The sequence below is a fragment of the Alligator mississippiensis genome, chromosome 5, assembly GCF_030867095.1.
Source record: "Alligator mississippiensis isolate rAllMis1 chromosome 5, rAllMis1, whole genome shotgun sequence".
Classification (NCBI taxonomy): domain Eukaryota; kingdom Metazoa; phylum Chordata; order Crocodylia; family Alligatoridae; genus Alligator; species Alligator mississippiensis.
In genome coordinates this window covers 35,979,392-36,002,259 of record NC_081828.1, presented here as the reverse complement: position 1 = coordinate 36,002,259, position 22,868 = coordinate 35,979,392, and the positions used below count along the sequence as shown (strand labels likewise).

At 45.6% G+C, this 22,868-nt stretch overlaps 1 protein-coding gene across 4 annotated transcripts in view; it reads left to right on the top strand.

The window, feature by feature from the left end:
• DPYD (dihydropyrimidine dehydrogenase) overlaps positions 1 to 22,868 on the top strand; it is a 701,931-nt gene that overhangs the window by 449,570 nt on the left and 229,493 nt on the right. The window lies entirely within an intron of this gene.

The following is a 22,868-nucleotide window of genomic DNA, read 5'->3' as shown; positions in this document are numbered from 1 at the left end:
AGACCTTAATTTGTCTGCAAACATTTGTAATGCAAAACATCTGTTTTTCAGCAGTGAATACTCGCCTAACAAGCTGAAGTTAATTTAATTTACTTGTAAAAGGGTACAGTAAATTCTTACCTTTTGTCTCCAAGTCCTGAATATGTATGCTTATTATTACTCCCCTTAAGCATTTTTTACTATTTTAGCTATTTATTTTTAAACTCTTTATGTAAAATATTCTTTTACAAAGTAATGCCTAAAAGCCAAATGTTTCAAAGTCACCAGCATCAGTAAATTAATACAAAGGTATCAGAGGTCTGATTTAAACTCCCTAAAAAAAAATCATATGGAGGTATTCTTTCTTTCTCCCCAGAGTGCTTGTTCCGACATATATATTTATGTATGTATGGGAACTATAGAATTCCTATATGTATTAGAACTAGTGTAAGATTAGGATACAACAATATCTATGTTTTCAAACATTTTTTTTATTTTTGAACCCCTAAAAATTGTTTTAATGAAGATGTAGACCCCCTTGAATTGTAAGTGTGAGTATTCACATACTTGTGATTGATCATAGCTGTCTTTTGTGGGCCCCCAAGGATCTGTGGACCACAGGTTAAAAAGCACTGTTTTAGGAAACAGTTTGTATTTTGCACTTCTGGAATTCACCACAGCACAACTCTTTACACAAAATTATGCTCCTAGTTTCATCTTCTTTAAAAAAAAAGTTTTTATTGCAGAAACTCATAAAAATGTGAATGCTGTTGATGAATGTTTGCCTTCCTGAGTCCAAAGAAAGCCTAAAGCCAGGGGTGGCCTAGAGCAGCCAAAGTGAGTGCTGCACACAGTGCGGTCCTGCTCTGGCCATTCCAGGGCTCTGCTATCCACAGTGACTGCTCCGCCACTCCAGGGCTGTGCTGCACACTGTAGCCACTTCGCCATTCCAGGGTACATGCCGTACTGTCCTTGAATAACAGGTGCAACGTGTGGGGCCATATCTTTGACACCCTTCCTTAAAGCTGTCATTCAGAAAGAGGTATATAGCTTGATTAATCTCTCTGGGTCATTAACTTGCATCTTGACCTTCTTAATTATTTCTCTGTTGATTATTTTAGAAAAAATGCACAGCAAATGTTCTTATCTACATCTGAAAACCTAATATCCCTATTCTAAGTGCTTGGGCTGTTATAGCTGCCAAATGTACAGGATGGCCTTGTCTAGATGAGTATGGCTGTGTGGTTTGTGGCACCTCAGACACATCTGCTGCACCACATACCACATACTCAGGCATTCTTCATACGGCAGGGGAGAAGGGTGGGGGAGAGGGGTTTGACCCTGGATATCCAGAGGTCAAAAATACCTGTACAAAAGCAGAGCAGTGCACGTAGGGGCAATGTGCACTGCTCAAAACTGGAGCCTGGCCAGCCAGAGCTACACTCCAGCTGCCAGCCAGGCTCTGAGCTGCAGGATTGCTGCTGTTACAGCTCCAGGAGGCCCCCAGGACCCCAAGTAAGGCTTCTGGGGCCAGCCAAGTGCTGGCCACAGCCTCCTCTACCCCACCAAGGGGTAAATTGTCACATGCCAGAAAGCACTTGGCACAGGTATTCCCTGGGGCCAACTAGTGGCAGCACAAAGTGTGTCGCTGGTAGTTGTCCCTGGAGAACCAAGTATCCACATCTGTGTGGATGCAGCCAATGCATCTAGTTGCTGTGCCATACAGAGTTACCCTGAGCGAACTGTGAAAGTGCTAACTCACATAGATTCATAGATTCATAGATGTTAGGGTCGGAAGGGACCTCAATAGATCATCGAGTCCGACCCCGTGCATAAGCAGGAAAGAGTGCTGGGTCTAGATGACCCCAGCTAGATACTCATCTAACCTCCTCTTGAAGACCCCCAGGGTAGGGGAGAGCACCACCTCCCTTGGGAGCCCGTTCCAGACCTTGGCCACTCGAACTGTGAAGAAGTTCTTCCTAATGTCCAATCTAAATCTGCTCTCTGCTAGCTTATGGCCATTGTTTCTTGTAACCCCCGTGGGCGCCTTGGTGAATAAATACTCACCAATTCCCTTCTGTGCCCCCGTGATGAACTTATAGGCAGCTACAAGGTCGCCTCTCAACCTTCTCTTGCAGAGGCTGAAAAGGTCCAGTTTCTCTAGTCTCTCCTCGTAGGGCTTGGTCTGCAAGCCCTTGACCATACGAGTTGCCCTTCTCTGGATCCTCTCCAGGTTATCCGCATCCTTCTTGAAGTGTGGCACCCAAAATTGCACGCAGTACTCCAACTGCAGTCTGACCAGCACCCTATAGAGGGGAAGTATCACCTCCTTGGACCTATTCGTCATGCATCTGTTGATACACGATAAAGTGCCATTGGCTTTTCTGATGGCTTCGTCACACTGCCGGCTCATGTTCATCTTGGAGTCCACTAGGACTCCAAGATCCCTTTCCACCTCTGTGCCACCCAGCAGGTCATTCCCTAGGCTGTAGGTGTGCTGGACATTTTTCCTCCCTAGGTGCAGCACTTTGCATTTCTCCTTGTTGAACTGCATCCTGTTGTTTTCTGCCCACTTGTCCAACCTATCCAGGTCTGCCTGCAGCTGTTCCCTGCCCTCCGGTGTGTCCACTTCTCCCCATAGCTTTGTGTCATCTGCAAACTTGGACAGAGTACATTTGACTCCCTCGTCCAAGTCACTGATGAAGACATTAAAGAGTATCAGTCCAAGGACCGAGCTCTGCGGGACCCCACTGCCCACACCCTTCCAGGTTGAGATCAACCCATCCACCACGACTCTTTGGGTGCGACCCTCACGTACTACACAGTTCAAGACAGCACTGCTCATGGATACTTAAACAACTTAACTTCTTAGCAGATGTAATTAGATGGCCAACACAGTGCCGTGCTAATGTGGCTATGCCATTTCTAGTACCAGAGCCAGTACAAACAGCTTGCTTGAGTGTCTCTGTACACCCTTGTCTTGCAGTCATATAGATATTCCCAAAGATATACACGGCAGTTATACTTTGACAATCCAAAAATCTATGGCAATCATTAACTAAAAAGGCAAGACAGTGTAAAATAAATTATATTCCATATAAAAGCAATATCAGACAATGTACTGATTGTACGCTTTATTATTTATTAAAATCTTCCTGCCTCTGTCTTGTCTTGTTTTGTTTGTTTTTATAAATCTTTCTCATGATTCCCAGATTGCTGCACCTGAGCACTTCAGAGTCTAGAAATGTGGTTGCAGAATTTAGGTCTACTGTGATCTGGGGTTTGTGCACTCTAGGCCACCGCATGGGACCCAACTTCATTTACTGTTTCTTCTTAAACCCCAAATACTCAAAAGTGTATGAATAGGAAATGCCCAAATTAGCCATGTCTCAGGTTCCCAACATACACTTGTACACAAGTAAACTGAGAGAGACAAAAGAAGTAAATCAGTGTTGGCATTTCCATCTGTGAATCACTTCCATAGTGCTGAGCTGCAAGCATGTGAGGAAATGGGGTGGCAATTTTGGCATTCTGTCTGAGTGATAAAGTTCTCTCCCTTTTGTGTAGAATTGGTGATTCAGTGGTGGAGATATTCCTGCCACACAGTGTACCCCTGATTCTTTTTGAAGCCGATCCATTATCACTCTTGTGCTAGCTTCTCCTGTAAGCGGTATCTTGTGGATTCTACTATTGAAAATAGTCTTCCGAAGCCAGAAATGTGTATGAGTTTGTAAGATGTCCAGTGGAAATGTCCTATGGGCCATTGTATTTGCCTTTATCACTCCGATTTCCCAGCCATATTTTCCATAGCTTTGTCTTTAATTAGGCTTTGGGCAAAAACAAGCACTGTTCTGTTTCAGTGGCTCTTAATTAAGAGCCTTCTGTCCTTGATCTTTAAGGGATATGAAGGTTTCATGCTGTTTGGCTGGTTATTATTTCCATTGCATGTGGAGATAAGAGGTACTTGTGTCACCTTGGGTTATGTTTCTGTGGTTTGGGAATAGCATTCAACTCCCTTTCCAGCTTCTGACTCCCCCACAGGCATCTAAAATTACAGCAGTATCCATGGACCACAGAATCTCTGTTCACCCAGGTCACCTATCTATCCTAATGCGCCTTTTTACAATTAGGTTCAGGGCATGAAGTACACTGCTGTATTTACTCAAATCCAAGACGTGTTTTTCTTCCCTCATTTCAACACGGGTGGGGGGGGGCGTGACACACACGCTCAAGGAAAGCTTCATTTTGGATTTGAGTGTAGGTCAGGCTGGGAATGGAGTCATTGACACTGCTACTTGGCCAGAGCCAGGGTGACTCATATGGTGGGAGGGGACCTGGGGGCAACTGCAAAGTGCAGGGAAGGGAAGCAAAGGGGAGAACATATGGTGCAGAGAGGGGCAGCACAGGAGAACCTGCACAGTGCCAGTGGGAAGCATGAGAAAGACTATGTGGTGCAATGGGGCAAAGTGTAGGGGAGACCAAGCAGTGCAGGGGTTACAGTGTGGAGGAGACCACACAGTGCAGGGAAGTGGGGGTGGCCCAGGGGAGACAATGCAGTGCAGGGAGAAGGCACAAGGGAGACTGTACCATGGCAGGGAAGCTCCTGTGGCTCCAGCTGTGATCCCAGCTCAAGCCCCAGGGGTTAGAGCTGCAGCTGCTGCTGCCACCCTGTGCTCCATGCTCCCTGCCAGAGCTGGAGCCAGAATCAGGAGGGCTGGGGCCTGGGAGTGCAGGCATTGGCAGGGGGCAAGGGGTGGGGGTCAAGATGCCTGAGCTCCTGCCACTTGCCTTTCGGCCACAATGGTGGTGGAGATGAATATAAGATACTCAGCAATTAGATTATATATAATGTGGAAAATTATAGCAAATGTATAATTTTTCATGTATAGAATTTAATGATTTGGGGTCATCTAAAATTTGAAATCTGATATGATATTTAAACTTATGTGTTCTGATACCATTTTCACATGCTCCTTTCCATAAAGTAGCAGCAAAAGGTGTTTATAGGTGTCTTAGAATGAACTACTGGATTCAGAAGATTCCCCGCGCTTGAACACAGGATGTACTCACGATTGTTCTCACTCTTGCAAAGCTTTATTTAAGGCAGCAGCTGCTACCCCGCATAGTTCCCCTGGCCCCGGAGTGTCTTGATCCCGGGGATGCGATAGCCTGTGCCAGGCGCTGCGCAAGTCAGGATTCTTGCCAGAGTGTGAGGAACTCCTGTAAATTAAGAATATACCATTTATATAGTCTGGAGTAAATAACGTTATCTCGAACTAGAGATTTGGTTATCTCAAGCTAAGAATTTGGGGATGAGTCGTGATCCAACACACCTGGTGTTTACCACATTCCACTGTATTACAACATTCTACTGTCTAGGTTCATGGTTCGGTCACTCTCACAAAGCAAAAAGCTACATGGTATAATACCGGCCTACTATGGAGTCAGCATACAAAACTCTTGCTATGAGCATTAAGCAAAACCCTTACTATTACAGTCCACCCCTCGATTGTGAGATAGACCACCAAACATGTTGAGGTCTAACTTGCAGTCGTCCTAACCAGTTCACATACGCTGAATGTTATACAAATGGGCAAGAGACTGAATGCACAGATACAAAAAGCATGTCCATAATAACAAGTATACGGCTACAAAACAAATAACAACAATAGGATGCAATAGAAAATTCAGTACAACATTCGGTTTAGGGGGCCACCCTTTAAAAATGTCCCACCAATGATGCACTGTAAGGTCGTGCTCTTCTTGTGTGATTCTCAGTAGTTCACCACGCTGGGTCATTATCAGGACTCTGGTTCAGGCAATGGTGGTAGCTATCTTTAGGAGCTGGCGAGTGATTTTTTCATGCTGGTCCAGTAGCTGCTCAAGCTGTGTAAAAGAAACCTTAGCAGGTATAACCACAGAGGAATGGGGAGGGTAGAGTGCATGGCTTCATATGAGACATTAAGGAAGGGGATGCTCTCCTTGGTACGGAGGTTAGTAATAATCTTCACCTGGTGGCGGCACTCACACACAGGGGGTGAGGAGACATTGTCCCCATTCCACTGAATCGGGTTAGGAGAAAACACACAAGCTGTCCCATTCCTTAAGTCATATGCGAGGGTCTCTTGTAACCATCAGTGTTCCCACCTACAATTACATGGGTCATGACTGTAGGTACATGGCTCATACAAATGGTTATGAGCAGGGCACACCTATCCCTCCGGCCAATTCTCACAATCATTTATGCGATGAGTCCTATTCATTAAATCAACGTGGGGACCCTCAAACGTGGGGACCCACCATTGATCTTCAAACAACTGGGGGAATATTTGCATTTCACACCACACGGCAGGCCAGGTTTGATTAATGGCTAGTTTAAACTCCACAGTGCAAGATTTGGTATTGCACTGGGTGTACTGAGGAAGGGGTTGCAGCCACCCCTCAAACTGTATCCCCAGGGCCTTCTGCCATTCTGACCCTGAGGATCCTTGTATGACAGCTCTTAAATTATGATAAAGCTGATATGCTTGCAGTTGCCAAAGCATACACAAGGTGGCATTTTGAAAGGTGGATTGCTTCTTTAAGATGCCAGTTATTTCAAGAGCGGTCTGGTTAACCCATTGCCAAAGATGATAAGTTTCAACTAAATGAATCCCGGTCAACCAAGGCAATAAGGGTGTCCCCAGGAGCCTATTAATTTTAAGGCCTGTCCATCAAGTGAGCCCAATTTACTCAATTTATTTGATAAGGTTTCATTGTTAAAGCTATTGACCACCCCTGTGCCTGCTCCAATTCCCCTTAGGATAGTATCACTCATGTCTCTTTTAACTCTCAATGCATGGTTCAACCAGAGAGCACATTCCTTTTTTGATTTTCGAAGGTCTACCCTGGTTGTATTGATGGTATACTGAGCATGATGGATGCGAGGTCCTTGCCACATGGTGCAACAGGTTGACCTAACCCTAGCTATGTGGGGTTTCCAGGTGGGCACGCTAGGTTGGTGCCTAACATCAAGCAGTTGAACCCACCATCCCCTCCCTGTTATGATGCTTGTATTATAACAAATCAGGGTGGAGTTTGGAGAAACTTGGGTAATCAGGGTTTTACTCCCGAATCCGCTCTCCCAACTTCTGGATAAGTTTTTTAGGCTCTGCTGAACTTCTCTCTTTGTTAGCCATAGTTGCTTGATGGTGGTACATTTAATGGGGGGGCCCCCAATAGCAAAGGAAAAGTTTATTGTAACTGTCTCATTACAATACAAAGTCCCCCACCCTTTCCCAGGCAATGGTCCTATCTTACATGAGATGCTATCAACATTTAAATTTAAAAAGAGACAGGACCGCAAATCAGGGGGGTATGTATAGTAGCCAGAAATGCGATTTTGAGGTGCACCTACCCATTCCCCGTGGTATTGGTAGGTAGCTGCAAAGACTGCATTTCTGCAGAGATACAAGCAAGACAAACACACAAAACAGTACATGACAATGTTAAAGTGATGCATAGCAAAAACAGGTTTCTTCCAAAGAGGCTCTACCATATAGCGTGTTCCAGTCTGATTAATGTTGTCAGTCCAGAGAAGGTAGCCACTAGCCAAGCAGTCCACCCAACAGCATCTTCAACATGCCACTGGGCCATCATCTGGATTGAATGCTAAGGGTTATAATCCCCTTGCTTTCAATTGGTCCCTAGGTCTCAAATGGTATCGATTCCCACCCCTAGGTGCTATTCAATCAGTATTACCTTCTCCTTCGGCTATGAGTTCAGCGGGTATAGGATCCTTCCCAGGTTGGGTTACCCACACCCGTTGCCCCATAGACTCAGAGCTATCCTGATGCCGCACCTTTGAAGAACTTGATATCTGACCATTAACAGACACAAAGGGAGCAGGTAGAAGCAATAGTTGGGCTATTCGATCCCCTTTTTCCCAGATAAAAGACGTTTCCCCCTGATTGTACAGTATGACCTTCACTTCCCCCCCGGTAGTCTGGGTCTAGCACACCTCCCTCGGTCACCACCCCTCGAGCCGCAAGCCCCAACCGAGATTGTATTTGCCCAAACCAGCCAGGAGGTAAATCCACAGACCAATTCAAAGGTACTACTGCCATCTGTCCCACATCCTATGTACCTGCTTCAGGTGCTGCTAAATCCATACCCACTGAGCCAATAGTCATGGAGGCGGGAATCAAAAAAGGTTTATGGTTCTGTATTGGTTTTATGGTCAATGGGAACATTGTCTTTCTCAGTGCTCCCTCCTCCACCCCTTTCTTCCCGCATCCATGCATCCTATTCATAGGTGATTGTCCTTTGACAAGTTCTCTATTATTAAAGGTAGCCACTGTTTTAGGCAGGTGAGAGGGCCACCCCAGGAGGGTCGGGCCCAATGTTTTGGTTAATAGTTGTTTCGGTTGACCGTTTCATCTTTTAATGAGGCCTGCTTCCTGCAGGTGGTACAGCATATGAAATGTCCAAGTAATGCCAAATCCAGCTGCCCATTGCTGGGTAAGCAATGCAGTGAAGTGTGTACCTTGATCAGAGGAAATCTTATGGGGTATTCTGTGAATATGGACAAGATGTGCCTCCAATACATGGATGGTGGACGAGGCATCTGCCTTCCGGACTGGTGCAGCAATCCCATATCCGGAGAAAGTGTCAATGGCCATCAAAGCATAGTGATAATGATTTACTGTTGGCAGTGGCCCAATATAGTCAACTTGCCATTTTTTAGCAGGTCTGTGCCCCCTGGGGATATGGCCGAGCCGTTTGTTCAAGGGCTTTCGTGCCAATTGACATTGCGGACACTGCGCTGCCGCTGATGTGGTTTTACTCTGCGTTATGGGCAAGTCATGTGCAGCTGCCCAGGCATAGGCCGAGTCCCTTCCCACATGTTCTGATTGCTGGTGTATCCAGTTGGCTAAAAAATCGGTTTGACACTCCAACACTGGCCGGGTCAAAGCATCCGCATGGTTGTTCCTTTTATGTTTAGGATTTCCAGTGTTGATAGGTTGGTGGTCGTCCACATGACCAACATAAATTTTTATTACCGCAGATTTTGCAGCCAGTTTCATAGATTTCATAGACATTAGGGCTGGAAGGGACCTCGGAAGATCATCGAGTCCAGCCCCCCGCCCAAAGGGCAGGAAGTCAGCTGGGGTCATAGGATCCCAGCAAGATAAGCATCCAGTTTCATCTTGAAGGTGTTCAATGAAGGTGCTTGAACAACCTCCGGTGGCAGGCTGTTCCAGACCTTGAGGGCTCGGACAGTAAAGAAATTCTTCCTTATGTCCAGCCTGAAATGATCTTGTAGTAGTAGTTTGTGACCATTCGACCTCGTCATCCCTTGGGGCGCTCTGGTGAACAAACGTTCCCCCAGATACTGGTGGTCACCCCTGATAAACTTGTAGGTGGCCATCAAATCACCCCTGAGCCTGAGCTTATCCAGGCTAAAGAGCCCCATGGCTCTCAGCCTGTCATCGTAGGGTCTGCTTCCCTGACCTCTGATCATGTGTGTGGCTCTTCTCTGGACTCTCTCAAGCTTCTCCACATCCTTTTTGAATTGTGGAGCCCAAAACTGGACGCAGTACTCCAGCTGCGGCCTCACTAAGGCCGAGTACAGGGGGAGAATGACGTCCCGGGATTTGCTTGAGAAGCATCTATGGATGCAAGCCAGCGTTTTGGTCGCTTTACTAGCCGCAGCATCGCACTGCAGGCTCATGTTCATCTTGTGGTCAATGATGACCCCCAAGTCTCTTTCTTCCATAGTGCTAGCCAGCGTAGCACTGCTGAGCCTATAAGAATGCTGCGGGTTTTTTTTCCCAAGGTGGAGAACCTTGCATTTATTGGCGTTGAACACCATCAGATTCTCGTCCGCCCACTTGCTGAGCCTGTCCAGGTCAGCCTGGATCACCCGCCTGTCTTCTGGTGTGGATGCTTTGCCCCGAAGTTTGGTGTCATCTGCGAACTTGGCCAGTCCGCTTCTGACTCCAGTGTCCACATCATTAATGAAGATGTTGAACAGTATGGGTCCAAGGACAGAGCCCTGGGGGACCCCACTGGTCACAGGACACCACGATGAGTGACTTCCATCAATTACTACCCTCTGGGTCTGACCCCGGAGCCAATTTTCCAGCCAGTGGATCGTGGAGGACCCAAGGCGACAATTGGCCAGTTTCTCCAAGAGACGATCATGGGACACCAGATCGAAGGCTTTTCTGAAGTCAAGATACATGACATCAATCTCATCTCCCTTGTCCAGGTGATAGGTCACCTGGTCGTAGAAGGAAATGAGATTGGTCAAGCAAGACCTACCCGCAACAAACCCATGCTGGCTATCCCTTAAGCTGTTAGCGTCGGCCAGTCCATTAAGGATGGCCTCCTTAATAAACTTTTCTAAGATCTTCCCAGGGATAGAAGTCAGGCTAATGGGCCTATAGTTAGCCGGATCCACTTGCCTCCCTTTCTTGAAGATAGGCACCACATTGGCCTTCTTCCAGTATTCAGGCACTACACCAGAGCGCCAAGAGTTTTCAAAGATCCGTGCTAGAGGCTGGGCTATGATGCTCGCCAGCTCCTTGAGTACCCTGGGGTGAAGATTGTCAGGGCCGGCTGACTTGAAGGTATCCAGCTTCTCAAGATGTTCTTTCACGAAGTCAGCATTAATGGAGGGCAGGGGATCACCCTCACCCGGACTTCCTGGCCCTGTAGCGGGCACGGGCGTCCCATGGGGCTGATGAAAGACCGATGCAAAGTACCTATTTAATAGGTTGGCTTTTTCCTGGGCGTCAGTTGTCAGTTGCCCCATCTGGTTCAGCAGGGGTCCAACGTTGCCCCTGCTTTTCCTCCGGCTCCCCACATATCTGAAAAAGGACTTTTTATTGTCCTTGATGCTCAAAGCTAGTTGGAGTTCAGTTGCAGCCTTGGCTTTCCTGGTATGCTCCTTACAGGACCGGACCAGTGCAGAATAATCCTCCTTGGAGGTGACTCCCATCCTCCATCCTTTGTAGGCCTTTCTTTTTATCCTCAGGAGGTCTGCTAGGTCCCTGGAGAGCCAGCGGGGCTGCTGTGCCCTCTTGCTGCCTTTCCTCCAAGATGGAATAGACTTAGTTTGTGCATGGAGGATCGCTCCCTTGAGGAGCAACCACTCTTCTTGAACTCCCCTCTCCCTGTGGTCACAGTCCCTTATGGCCTCACTGATAAGCCTCCTGAGCTTGTCAAAGTCAGCTTTCCTGAAGTCAAGGACTTCCGTGTTGCTGACTGACTTGCCAGCTTTTCGACGGATGGTGAAGGTGATCAGCTCGTGGTCACTGTCACCCAGCTTCCCATCGATCACTAGGTTGCCGACTAGGTCATCCCCAGTAGCCAGTACCAGGTCGAGCAGCGCTTTGCCTCTCGTTGGCCCATAGACTTCTTGAGTCAGGTAGAGGTCATCCACGCACGAGAGGAAGCTCAGTTATTTCCATAGGTCCTGGCCCCATAAGTCTTTTCCTCTGATTTTCCAGTCTGAGGCCTTCCAAGCGCCAGACCATACTGCCAAACCATTTGCCACTGCCCAGGAATCAGTATAGATCCAAACTGCTGGGCTTTGCCGTTCGGTCTCATAATTCACCACTAGCATAAGAGCTCTCAACTCAGCCCATTGGGAGGAGGCCCCCGTCCTGGTATCCTTGAGTTGGTGACCAGTCACAGGGTTAATAGTGGCCGCAGTCCACACATGAGTAGGACCCTTGTATTGCTCTGAGCCGTCTATAAACCAGGCAGCCTTCCTTTGGTCAGGCAGCAGATCATCATAGCAAGGGGCCCATGAGGCAAGTAGGGGGGGCAAGGTCGCAACGGGTAACAAATTCGGTCCACCTTTCACTGGTGCTGGCAGGGTAGTTATTTCTTCATGAAGTTTGCTGACGCCATGGGGGCCAGGCTTTGCACACTCTTGTATGTACCACTTTCATTTGATAATGGAGGACTCTTGGGCTCTTTCTGTTTTGTTGGAGATGGAGTCCTGCACGACCCATTGCATTATGGGAATTTCTGGTCTAATACGAATCTCATGCCCCTCAGTTATTCGTTTTGTATCGATGTCCAATAGCACGCCAGCAACTGCTGTTCAAAAAGGGTATAGTTACCGGCTGCATCAGGTAATTTTCGAGTCCAAAAGCCTAATGGGCATTTTTGATGTGTCCCTATGGGAGTTTGCCACAAACTCCATGATGCGTGATCTTGATATACTGACACTTTTAATGTAATGGGGTCAGATGCTGAATAGGGGCCCAGGGGCAGAGCAGTCTGGACAGCTGCTTTTACATCACTGAAGGCCTGGCGTTGTTCTTCTCCCCATTTAAAAGCAGCAGCTTTATGTGTTACTTTATACAGGCGCTGCATCAATATCCCAAGATGAGGTATGTGGGTGCGCCAGAATCCAAAAAGGCCGATCAGTCTTTGTGCTTCTTTTTTGGTAGTAGGGTCGGGGAGAGAGAGTAGTTTATTCTTTATTTTTTGTGGAATGTCTCTAGTAGGTCCTGACCACTGAACTTCCAGAAATTTTACATTTTGGGCTGGACCTTGAATTTTCTGTGGATTTATCTCCCACCCCCTCTCCCGCATATGTTTTACTACACATTCTAGAGCTTCAGCCACAGGATTCAGGGTGTTGCCTATTAACATTACATCATCAATATAATGTTTGGCTAACACTCCTTCAGGCAAAGAAATCTCACTTAAATTACACCTGACCATATTATGACAATAAACAGGGGAGTTTAAATACCCTTGTGGAAGTACAGTGAAAGTGTATTGCTGTCCCTCCCAAGTAAAGGCAAACTGAGCTCTATGATCTGCATGCAGAGGGATAGAGAAAAAGGCATTAGCCAAGTCAATTACAGCGTACCATTGCCGGAGGTGGCACTAATATCCTTTAACATAGAAACCATATCTGATACCGCAGCTGAAATCGGGTCTACTACTTCGTTAAGTTTTCGATAATTTACTGTCAATTTCCACGACCCATCAGGTTTGCGAACTGGCCAGACAGGAGAACTGAATGCCAAGTTAACGGGCACAAGTACACCCGCCTCCTGCAAGTCTTTGATCGTCTTGGTAATGTCTTCCTTCTCACCTGGAATTCGATATTGCTTAAGATTAACAATTTGGTGAGGAATTGGTAGTTCCAGGGGTTTCCACTTAGCATGACCCACCAATAAGTGTCTGACATTGTTCAGAGTGTCTACCCTGATATTTTTCCATTCCCCTAGAACATCAATCCCTACAATACATTCAGGAATAGGCGATACCACTACCCGCTTTAATCTGCGTTTGGTGGGTCCCACAGTAATATACAGTCACCAGACACCTGGTTACGGACGCATTCCCATATCCTCCTAAAAGCATCTTTTTCCCCTTTCAAGTTAGTCAGGTCTCCCAGTATAATGGTAATCTCAGAGCCAGTGTCTAATAATCCTAGAAAAGTTTGAACTCCTCCAGCTGGCCATTTCACTGTAACTTGGGCATATGGCCTCCGGTCCCCCTGCCAGGGGAGGCTTACACTCCAGCAGGAGGGACCTTGGCCATCATGTCATTGTGGCTGGGGAGAACAAAACTGCTTTAAAATTAGGGTATAATGGGGGGAGGGGGGGCTGAGGGTTGGACTTCCTTCGCTGGAGCCTTCTGTCTACTTAACAGCTGATACTTCTGCACCAAAATCTTTGTGGGTTGCCCATCAATTTTTTCCTTGGGCACCCCGTAGCTTATGAGCCAGATCCATAAATCCCGCTGAGTTAACAGCTTTTTATTCCCTCCCTGCTCCTTGTCTGCTTGCTTCTGAACTGCTCGCATTTGTGAACCCCCAGCCTCCACATGAGGAGTATTCTCTAACAATTTAGCAGCTATGTCCCAGACCATTTTCCCCTGTCATTCCACCAATAGAAGGGATACATGGGCATGCAAATGGGAGGGAGCAGTATTGATTAACAAATTTTTAATCTGAGATGTAAAAGACATATTTTCTGGACCATTCCCTACCCGCCCCGCATACATCCAATTCTGCATTGCTTCTTTCTGCAAAATTCCCAGTCCCTCCTCCATGGTCCGCCAAGGCCATGGCCCTGGATCATCATGATCTCCCCTCTTTGGCAACCTATCCATCCAGCATTCTATACACCAATCTAATAGCGGAGCATGGGTGCCCACTGGGGCTTGTGCAGTATGCATTGTAGCATTGTATAAAGTGTCTCTTGTTAGATTTCCTAATGCCTTCAATTCAGCTACAGTGACACTTACATGTGCACCACCTTCATTAAGTACCCTTAATATCCATGCTTTCAGTCCCCTTTTGGCCCTTGTCAAAATTTCTCTGCCAAGGTACTCAATTTCTCTGTTGTGTACCCCCTGATCTCCAGGGATTTGCTGACTCCCGTAGGGCCCTGGGTGGTATGATCATAATGTACTGGTCGTGCGAATGCACGTTGGCCCTCCCCACTAGCCAAACTCTCGGCATGTTCACCCTCATCACTCCATATATTTCCATCCCACTTTTCTGGATCTATCCACTGACCCGTGATCCTCCTAGCATTCCATAAAGGTATCCCTGTCATCACCGGAGCTGCCTCCAGCTTAGATGGCTGGGAGACCAGCTCTGGTGGGGAGGAGGAACGGTTAGAGGAGGCAGAATCAAGTTGTTTAGAACATAACTCATGCAATATTGCTTCATTCAAATTCAGACGTGTCTGCCAACGGACAGCTTGATTAAGCTGTTCCTGCAGATGAGCATTTTGTGTACTCAGATGTTCAAGCACTGTAAGGAGCAGCCAAGGGACAGTGCGTCTAGCACCACTCCCCCCCTCAGACTTAAGATCCTTCTCAACCCACCATTGCACCTTGGCGGGAGTTACAGGGCACTCCTCGTTACTCCAATAAACAGACGGACTCAATTTACAGAGTGTCTTTGCTACCCCATACCACAACCCGGTATCGGGCCAACCTGGCATCCTTTTTTCTGATCCCTCTCCCTTCTCCCTCTGCAACCTCTTAAATAGGTCCGTGTCAAACATCAGGGGAATCCCACTGCTAACACTAGTTGTCTTAGAATGAACTACTGGATTCAGAAGATTCCCTGCACTTAAAGGATGTATTCAAGATTGTTCTCACTCTTGCAAAGCTTTATTTAAGGATAGTCGCAGAGGCAGGCAATAATACAGAGCAGAGAGGATGATTACTTCACATTGGCTCTAGGCAGCAGCCACTACCCTGCATAGTTCCCCTGGCCCCGGAGTGTCTTGATCCCGGGAACGCGATGGCCTGCGCTGGGCTCTGCGCAAGTCAGGATTCTTGCCAGAGTGTGAGGAAGTCCCGTAAATTAAGAATATACAGATTATATAGTCTGGAGTAAATAAAGTTATCTCAAACTAGGGAATTGGTTATCTCAAGCTAAGAATTGGGGATGAGTCATGACCCAACACACCTGGTGTTTACCACATTCCACTGCATTACAACATTCTACTGTCTAGGTTCATGGTTCGGTCACTCTTACAAAGCAAAAAGCTACATGCTATAATACCGGCCTACTATGCAGTCAGCATACAAAACTCTTGCTATGAGCATTATGCAAAGCCCTATTACAATAGGGCAGGATAATTATCTGTTTTTTCTTGAAGCTTTATGAAAGAGGGGGAAAGTTGGGTACTGATGTTTATCTGTACCTCTCTCACAACCAGAAGAAAGTGCCAGGTTGGAGCAAAGCAGTATAAGGTGCTCTGTCTCACTCTCCAAGTGCTATAGGATTGAGATTATCTCCCTTGTACTGATCTGAGCTTCTGTTTTTGGAAGAGACTTTTTTTTTAAAAGATAACTTGTTTAAAAGCACAATTTTATGCCTAATTAAATTAGGGCTTTAACTAGCACAGGTGATAATATATGCTGTCATTTAAACTACTGTGGTGACTGAAAGAGGTGAAACTAAAAAGGAAGAGGTTGCCTGAAAACCAGCATAGAACTGGTGACCTTGAGATCATCTGTCCCATGTTTCCTCCTGACTTTTTTTCAGAGAAAAAGTGGTAGAAGGAAGGTGGTGATGCGGGCAGTTCCATATAAATATTGTACATTTATTCCACTGAGTTAGCTAATTTCTATTATCTTCTTGATTTTATTTTACATGTATGAGGACTCACGCACTCCACTTGTGTGCAGGTTTTGAATTCCAGTTTGAATTGCAAGTGGCCTTACTCTTTATGGCTTTCTTTTACATGAGGTATGTCTACACGAGATGCTGACTGCTCAGCAGCTGAAAAATACCACTCAGTAATGTGTTACAGCACAGATGGTGTTAATACGCTACTGCACAGTATTATAAGTCTACTGTGCAGTAGCGTCTCCAGAAAGATGCTCGCCGGCACTACTGCGCAGTAACTCCGGTTACTGCACTTTTATTTAGTACTTTCTAATACAAGTACTAAATAAACATGCAGTAATGACTGCACAGTATCGTCTCGTGTAGATGCACCCATAAGGTCCATTTCATAGTTTTTGTGGTGAGAGGAGGGGTTAGTGCAAACATGTCTGTCCATGTCCAGGTCAGTCATTAAACACTGTTAGGACCTATCTGACTAGATACTACTTGAGGACAACAAAAAGCCAGTGCTAGGTTAAACCCAGTCTTCTTGAACTTCTTGGAGGTGGGGAAGGAGCTTGGAGCCTTAATAGAATGAAATTTCTCCAGAAACAGGAATCAGAAAACAGGTGTTAGTGCTAATTTTAAAACTCAGGGAATCTCAGAGAAAAGAAACATGAATAGGAGAAGGAACAAAACGATAGTTCTTAGAACAGGAATTGTCCATTGCAGACAAATAAAGGAAGCTGGTTGAAGGAGAGACCCCATAATTCAGAGGGGAGGCAGTGAGTCAGTTCCAATAAGGATTAATGGATGCTGCACAAAACTCTGACCAAATCCCCAAAAAATGCATGACAGTGGGGGAAGGAAGATGTTTAGATGTTGTTGGGTGCAGGAAGTATCTAAATCTGTATACCTCACACTAGCTCAAATAAAGAGTGATTTGGTTTTGGAAACCTTAGGTACATGACCCTAGAAAATGGGTTGGAAACTTCTGGCCTGCAGACAGCATCCATCCTATAGAGCCATTGGATCTAGCCCACATAATGAGGATTTCAACAATGTTTGACAGTGGGGGCTTTGCCTGCACCTCACTTAACTGGAATTGGGTAGTGGGGTCCTTGCCCATGCCAGACCATAGGGAGAAGCAGTGATGGCAGCTGGGTCCCAGTGCTGGCCTTACTTGGACTCAAGCTGGGTTATTCTGCCTTGCTACTAGAAAACATTGCTGACCTGCTGACCCCTGCTCTGGAAAGCTATACTGTTAAAGCACAGTCCTCAAAGATTGAAAAATGTGGGGAAAAAGGTACGTGTAAGCTACTGGGAGTCAGCACCAAACACAGAGCCTTGGCAGTTGCGTGTCAAGGTCTCTGTTGTCAGAAGGGAGTCTTGGGCAGATGACATGAATCATGACAGAGAGTGCTAGAAACCCAAAGCCAGAGGTGATATCACACTCTGATTTTTAGGAGAGTCACTGCCTCTGCTTAATCTTGGGCAGCTCAGGCCCAAAGCCAGCAGCAGTGCCTCTTTTTAGTCTTAGGAAGCTTAAAAGAACATTGGTTTAGCCTAGTGAGAGCCAAAAGCACTTGAGAAGGAGCTATTCCATAGCTGCAACTTGTCAGTCTTGTAAAAACAGATAACAAAAATATCCATAGTAAATTATTGCAAATTCAGAAAACAAAAATATCCATAGTAAAGTGATAAGCCAGCTTCTGCAGGCCCAAGCCATGGTGAGGTGAATAACTCAAGATCCTTTTCTCGCTGGGCTGTTGTCAACATGCAGGTTCACTGACTTGGCATCTATTCTCTTGTTGGATGATGTGACAATACAGGTGTTCAGAGCATTGGCCTTTTTGGAGGTAATTCAATAGGAAAATAATCAAAGTTGTTATTTTTTGGTGCTCAAGAGGTGGGGAAAGGAGGAGAAAAATACAAAGTGTACCACATTTATATACTTGTGGTTTCTTTCTGTGAGCTATAATTTTTGCAGTTGTTTTTGACTTGCTTATTTTCAGAGGATGCACTGAACAAATTTCAATGAAAGTGAAATTGTGCTGTTATGTGAAATGCAGCGTCTTTGCAGTACAAGACAAAATATAATAGGAAGATTAAATGTGATACTGTATTTCAAGTTTAAAGGATTATTATAGGCCTGGTAATAGATTAACTAGTGAAAATTACTTGGTATCATTTCTATATATGTGATTGTACATAATTATGCATATAAAGTATTTCTGCATATTTATTTTAAAGTAAACAAATGAAAATCATAAACAAATGAAAATTACCAAGAATTTACATACAATGTGAAGAAAAGTCCCTTTATCCTCCGCTACTGTAGTATTTGGCAGATTCAGGAATAAATAATCTTTTGTGGCAAGGGTATGCCTTATCAAACATATGCAGATCAGCACTAATTAATGCTAATTAAGGTTTCCTGTCTATCTAGTTGGAAAAACGTCCAAATGTTATGAAATCCAGTTAGTATGCCTATTACCCTAATTGTTTTATATGGGATGGTTCTTAATTAAAATATGTAAATTGACCTTAATTGCTATGTACTAATGGGGGTTCATGTTATCTCACTAGAAATGACAAGATGGTGAGGAGGGGTACTTAAACAAATAATTCTGATAAATCCTTAACTAAATGACCTTCACTCAAAATTATTTTTAATTAGAAATTGGCAAAAGAAACATTTTCCCCATGTATGTTTCCTGAGCTTTAAATAATGTCAGAATATTACAGTTTGTTTGCTTTTTTATATCAATATAAAAGCAGTTATGAAATGGATCTTAATTATGCTTACTGAACAAGTTATTTTCTTTTTTTAATTTGTTTAATGCCCATTGTAAAATTGTTTGACACTATTATTGTAATCTCAGAAAAAATTATGTTTTATAACATTGGATTCATTTTATTGATTTATTTTTATCCTATCCTTAAAAACAAGTTTTTGTTTCAGTGGCATCAGTGCATCAGTGTTTTTCTTTTGCAGGATAGGACTTTGGTCCTGCCATTATACTTTGTACTTTCATATAGACTTACCTTGACATTAATGTAAGAGCATGAGGCTAAGCGTTTGGTCTCTAGTAGGAAGCAAGCCTATGTCCATGTGCATCTAGTTGCAGAACTGGGCTAGGGACAGACATTCAAAAAGCCTGAGCCTGAATTGATTCAATCTTTGCAGGTTAGTCTAACCTGGCTGTGCGGGCCGGGTGCGAATCCGTGGCCCTTGTCGCGCTGCACGCGGGCTGTGGCTGGCAGCCCGGGCACGCCGGGTTGGAGAGGGTGGGCTCCAAGCTAGAATTAGTCACAGATGCGTAATGGTAGATTTTAAGATTATTTACTTACACCAGGATGGTCGCGGTGCAGGCTGGAAAACTTGCTTGAGTTGTGGTTACAAACAAAAAGAACACGAACAATCACGTGGAGTTTGCTATGCTCCACGCAAACAGAACTCCGGATGTACTGGACAAGCGCGCCACCGAAATGGAAACTCGTAGATACGTCTTATAATTTTTTCGTTCGAAGACGGGAAGAGGTGGGCGGTGGATCAGGCCACCAAACTCCTCTAGATCTCACACAGGGTTTCTGTTGCCCTGCCGTGTACCCAGAGTCCCCACGAGATCAATGTGGAGTCCTCCTCGGCTTGGGCGGAAACTGCTCAAGCCTCTTATACGGCTAGCAAGCCAACCGCTAGCCACCACGTGGGAATAATTTAGAACTAGCCAATAGCGGGGAACAAATTTGCATACAGGTGGCAGGAACTCCTTTGCACCGTGCATTTCTGTCGCAACTTGAGAAATGCACCCTTCAAAGACAGCTGCAAAGTGGCAGGAACTTTTCCCTTGCACGCGGGTTCTCTATGCAGCAAAACTCGACCGTGCAATGAAGCTGTAATCCCACGGGGATAATTCTAGTGCCGAAGCACACACAAAATCATACCTTTGGGTCATGACACTGGCTAGACTGAAATGGTTTGAAACTGGGCAGACATTCTCTCTGGACTGAGGAAATTTAGGGACATGCCTGCAGTGGTTTAAGCTAAAAGCCGGGGGGGTGCTAAAGCAGCCCTCCCTTCCCTTCTGCAGGGAGCTAAGCTAAGGGGAGCATGGCCAGGCCCTGGCAGGACTCTCTCATTAGGGATGTCTGCTTGCACAGTCCCAGGCTTTTCCCCACTGGCTGCTCAAGTGGCGAGAGTGTTGCCAGCCCCCTGCCCCAGGCTAGTACTCTGAGGCCAGGGGAGTGTGCAGTGCATGCATCTGTTGATGATACGGAGCTTTTCAATTTCTCTGCCTGTTTTGTCATACTGTCTGCAGCAAACTGACAGGTAAGCAAGCCAGCCAGGGTGGGGCTTGATAACAGTCTTTATCACCCAGTTAGCAAAACAATAGCCTCTCTCTACATTACTTTAAGCTTCTTAAATATCTTACTGGTTGACCTGTTGATTAGCTCCAAAAGCCCTAAGCGGTCACTGTTCTGTCTGCTTATCCCAGTGAAATTGGAGAGACACACACACACAGACACCCCTCCACATGCTGGATATGGTCCCTGCTGTAGCAGAGGGGGAACGGATCTCTGTTTAAGCAGTGAGTGGTGAGGGGAGGAGAGGGGGGCATGGGGAAGCCAGTAGACCCTGTTGTGCCTGCAAGTCTGTGCCGAGCACCAGACAGAGAGCAGAAGGGAGTGGCCAGCGCTGCTGTAGCAGAGAGCCTCGCCCAGCCCAGAGCACATGCTGGGATGCTGCAGGACTGATTTAACTTAAACCAGCAAGGGGTCTGGAACAGACATTGCATAAACCGGTTTGAGCCAAATCAGTTCAGTCTGATACTGCATTCAACCAGGTTTATCTTAAACCGGTTTCAGCAATTTTCAAACTGGTTTATGTGTAGTGAACATCTATTCTGTTACAGGCTTAAACCAGTTTCTGTTCACTTAAAATGGTTTATGTGTAATGTCTGTCTCTAGTCGTGGAATCTATATGATAGTCTTCTTATACACTCATATGCAATGGTGTCTACTCTGTCCTAGGCTGCAATTACTCAGGTCAAAAAGACTGTGAATCCTTAATGCAGGAAGCAATATAAAGATGTAGGACACAGAAGAAGTATTACTATTTCGTACCTGCATACATCATACCTAACTAGCATAGATATAATGAGTTATATTACTCATTTGGTGGTGCCAGCAGCAATCTCTCAATTTGAGGATGATCTCTACCACAGCTCATTGGTGGGTCTTGAGGTGACTTACAAGTCTAATACTTGAGCCACAGATCTGCTCAAAAAAGTTGCAGTTCTTTTCACAGGGGAGAGAATAGGTTATAAACTGAGATTCCTTGTTAGGTTAGCTTGGATGGGGCACTCTCCATTCCTTCTGTTGATGTGTGCAGAAAAAAAGAAAGAGAAGAAATGAGGATTCATGGGGCTAGTAAGTGAGGGAGCATAACTAATAGCTTACATCTCAAAGGAGGAAAACCTGGGATCCAGTCCCTGCTCCTGGGATTGCATTCATTATATTAAATGAAATAAAATGTTTAAGCAGTCCTGGGAAAAAGAGCTGGACCCTAAGACTCCCCCTTTCCTGTTGAGTGCCCAGATAGATCTTGATTTATTAACTGTGCATTGGCCAGATTCCAGCAGAAAGGGTGGGGAGTATCCATACCAAGACTAACTCATAGCCTAGTATTTAGGGCAGTGTCCTGGAAGGTGCAAGATATCAGTTTGAACCCCCTCAGGCTAAAGAAAGAAATGAACCTGGGTCATCCCCTTTTGAGTGAATGCTGCAACCATTGGATTATGATGCAACAGGTGGATGCTGGCACACTTAATTCCATTGCCTCTTCCAGGCACATCATAGCAGAAAACTGTGAGGCCTGCTACTTTGTTTTTTAAAAAATGGATGTTAGAACCTACCCTCAGAACAGGATTTCTTACTCTGGATCCAGAGTCGATGAAGGTGCCTACTAGGGCTTTGCAAAATTTCACCAGAGTTTCATTTCGACGCTGTTTTGAGTTGTTTCAAGCTCAAAACAGCAAAATCCAAATGAAACAGAAAGCTTCGAAACAGCTTTGAAACAAAATGAGGCAAGTCAAAACATTTTGAAATTTTTTAAACGTTTTGCGTTTCGAAGCTCAAGATGGGCTTGCCTGCAGGGAAACAGAAACTGAAGTAAGGAGTGGGAGAGGGAAAGGGAAAGGGGGGAACGGGGAGGAAGAACTGCTCTCATTATTGACTGTGTAGCTGGCCAGAGACTGTGATCCTTCCCTGAGGTCTCTTCCAATCCCAGTGCTCTGAGGGAGGGATGGAAAAACTGCATAAAAAACAGCATTGTTTGAACTGCCCTGCTTTCTGCCTTGGTGTCAGTTACTAAGCTGTGTGTTCCAGTTTTGCCTGTCAGCAGCTAGAGGTGCAGGGCCCCAGAACCCAGACTCCCCCTGAACCTATCTCCTTGACAGCTGGCAGGCTTCGTGACCTCAGCAGGGGCTACCATGCCTGCAGTTTTGACCCCACTGTGGCTTAACACATACACGTGACATGAGTTTTGCTTTCAAGACTTTGAGGTGCAGTTTCCGCAAAACCCCTGCACTTATCTCCTTGAAACTTGGCAGGCTTCACGCTGTCAGAAGGGGCTACCAGTTCTGCAAGTTGTATCCAAATCAGGATAGAAGTGACAAAGCTACAGGCTGTTTTGAGCTTCCCCATTATAGCCTATGAGTGAAACTGTTTCAACGAAACGAAACGGAACAGCAGTTTCGAATCAAAACGAAACTCTGTTCCATCGAAACAGAATGGT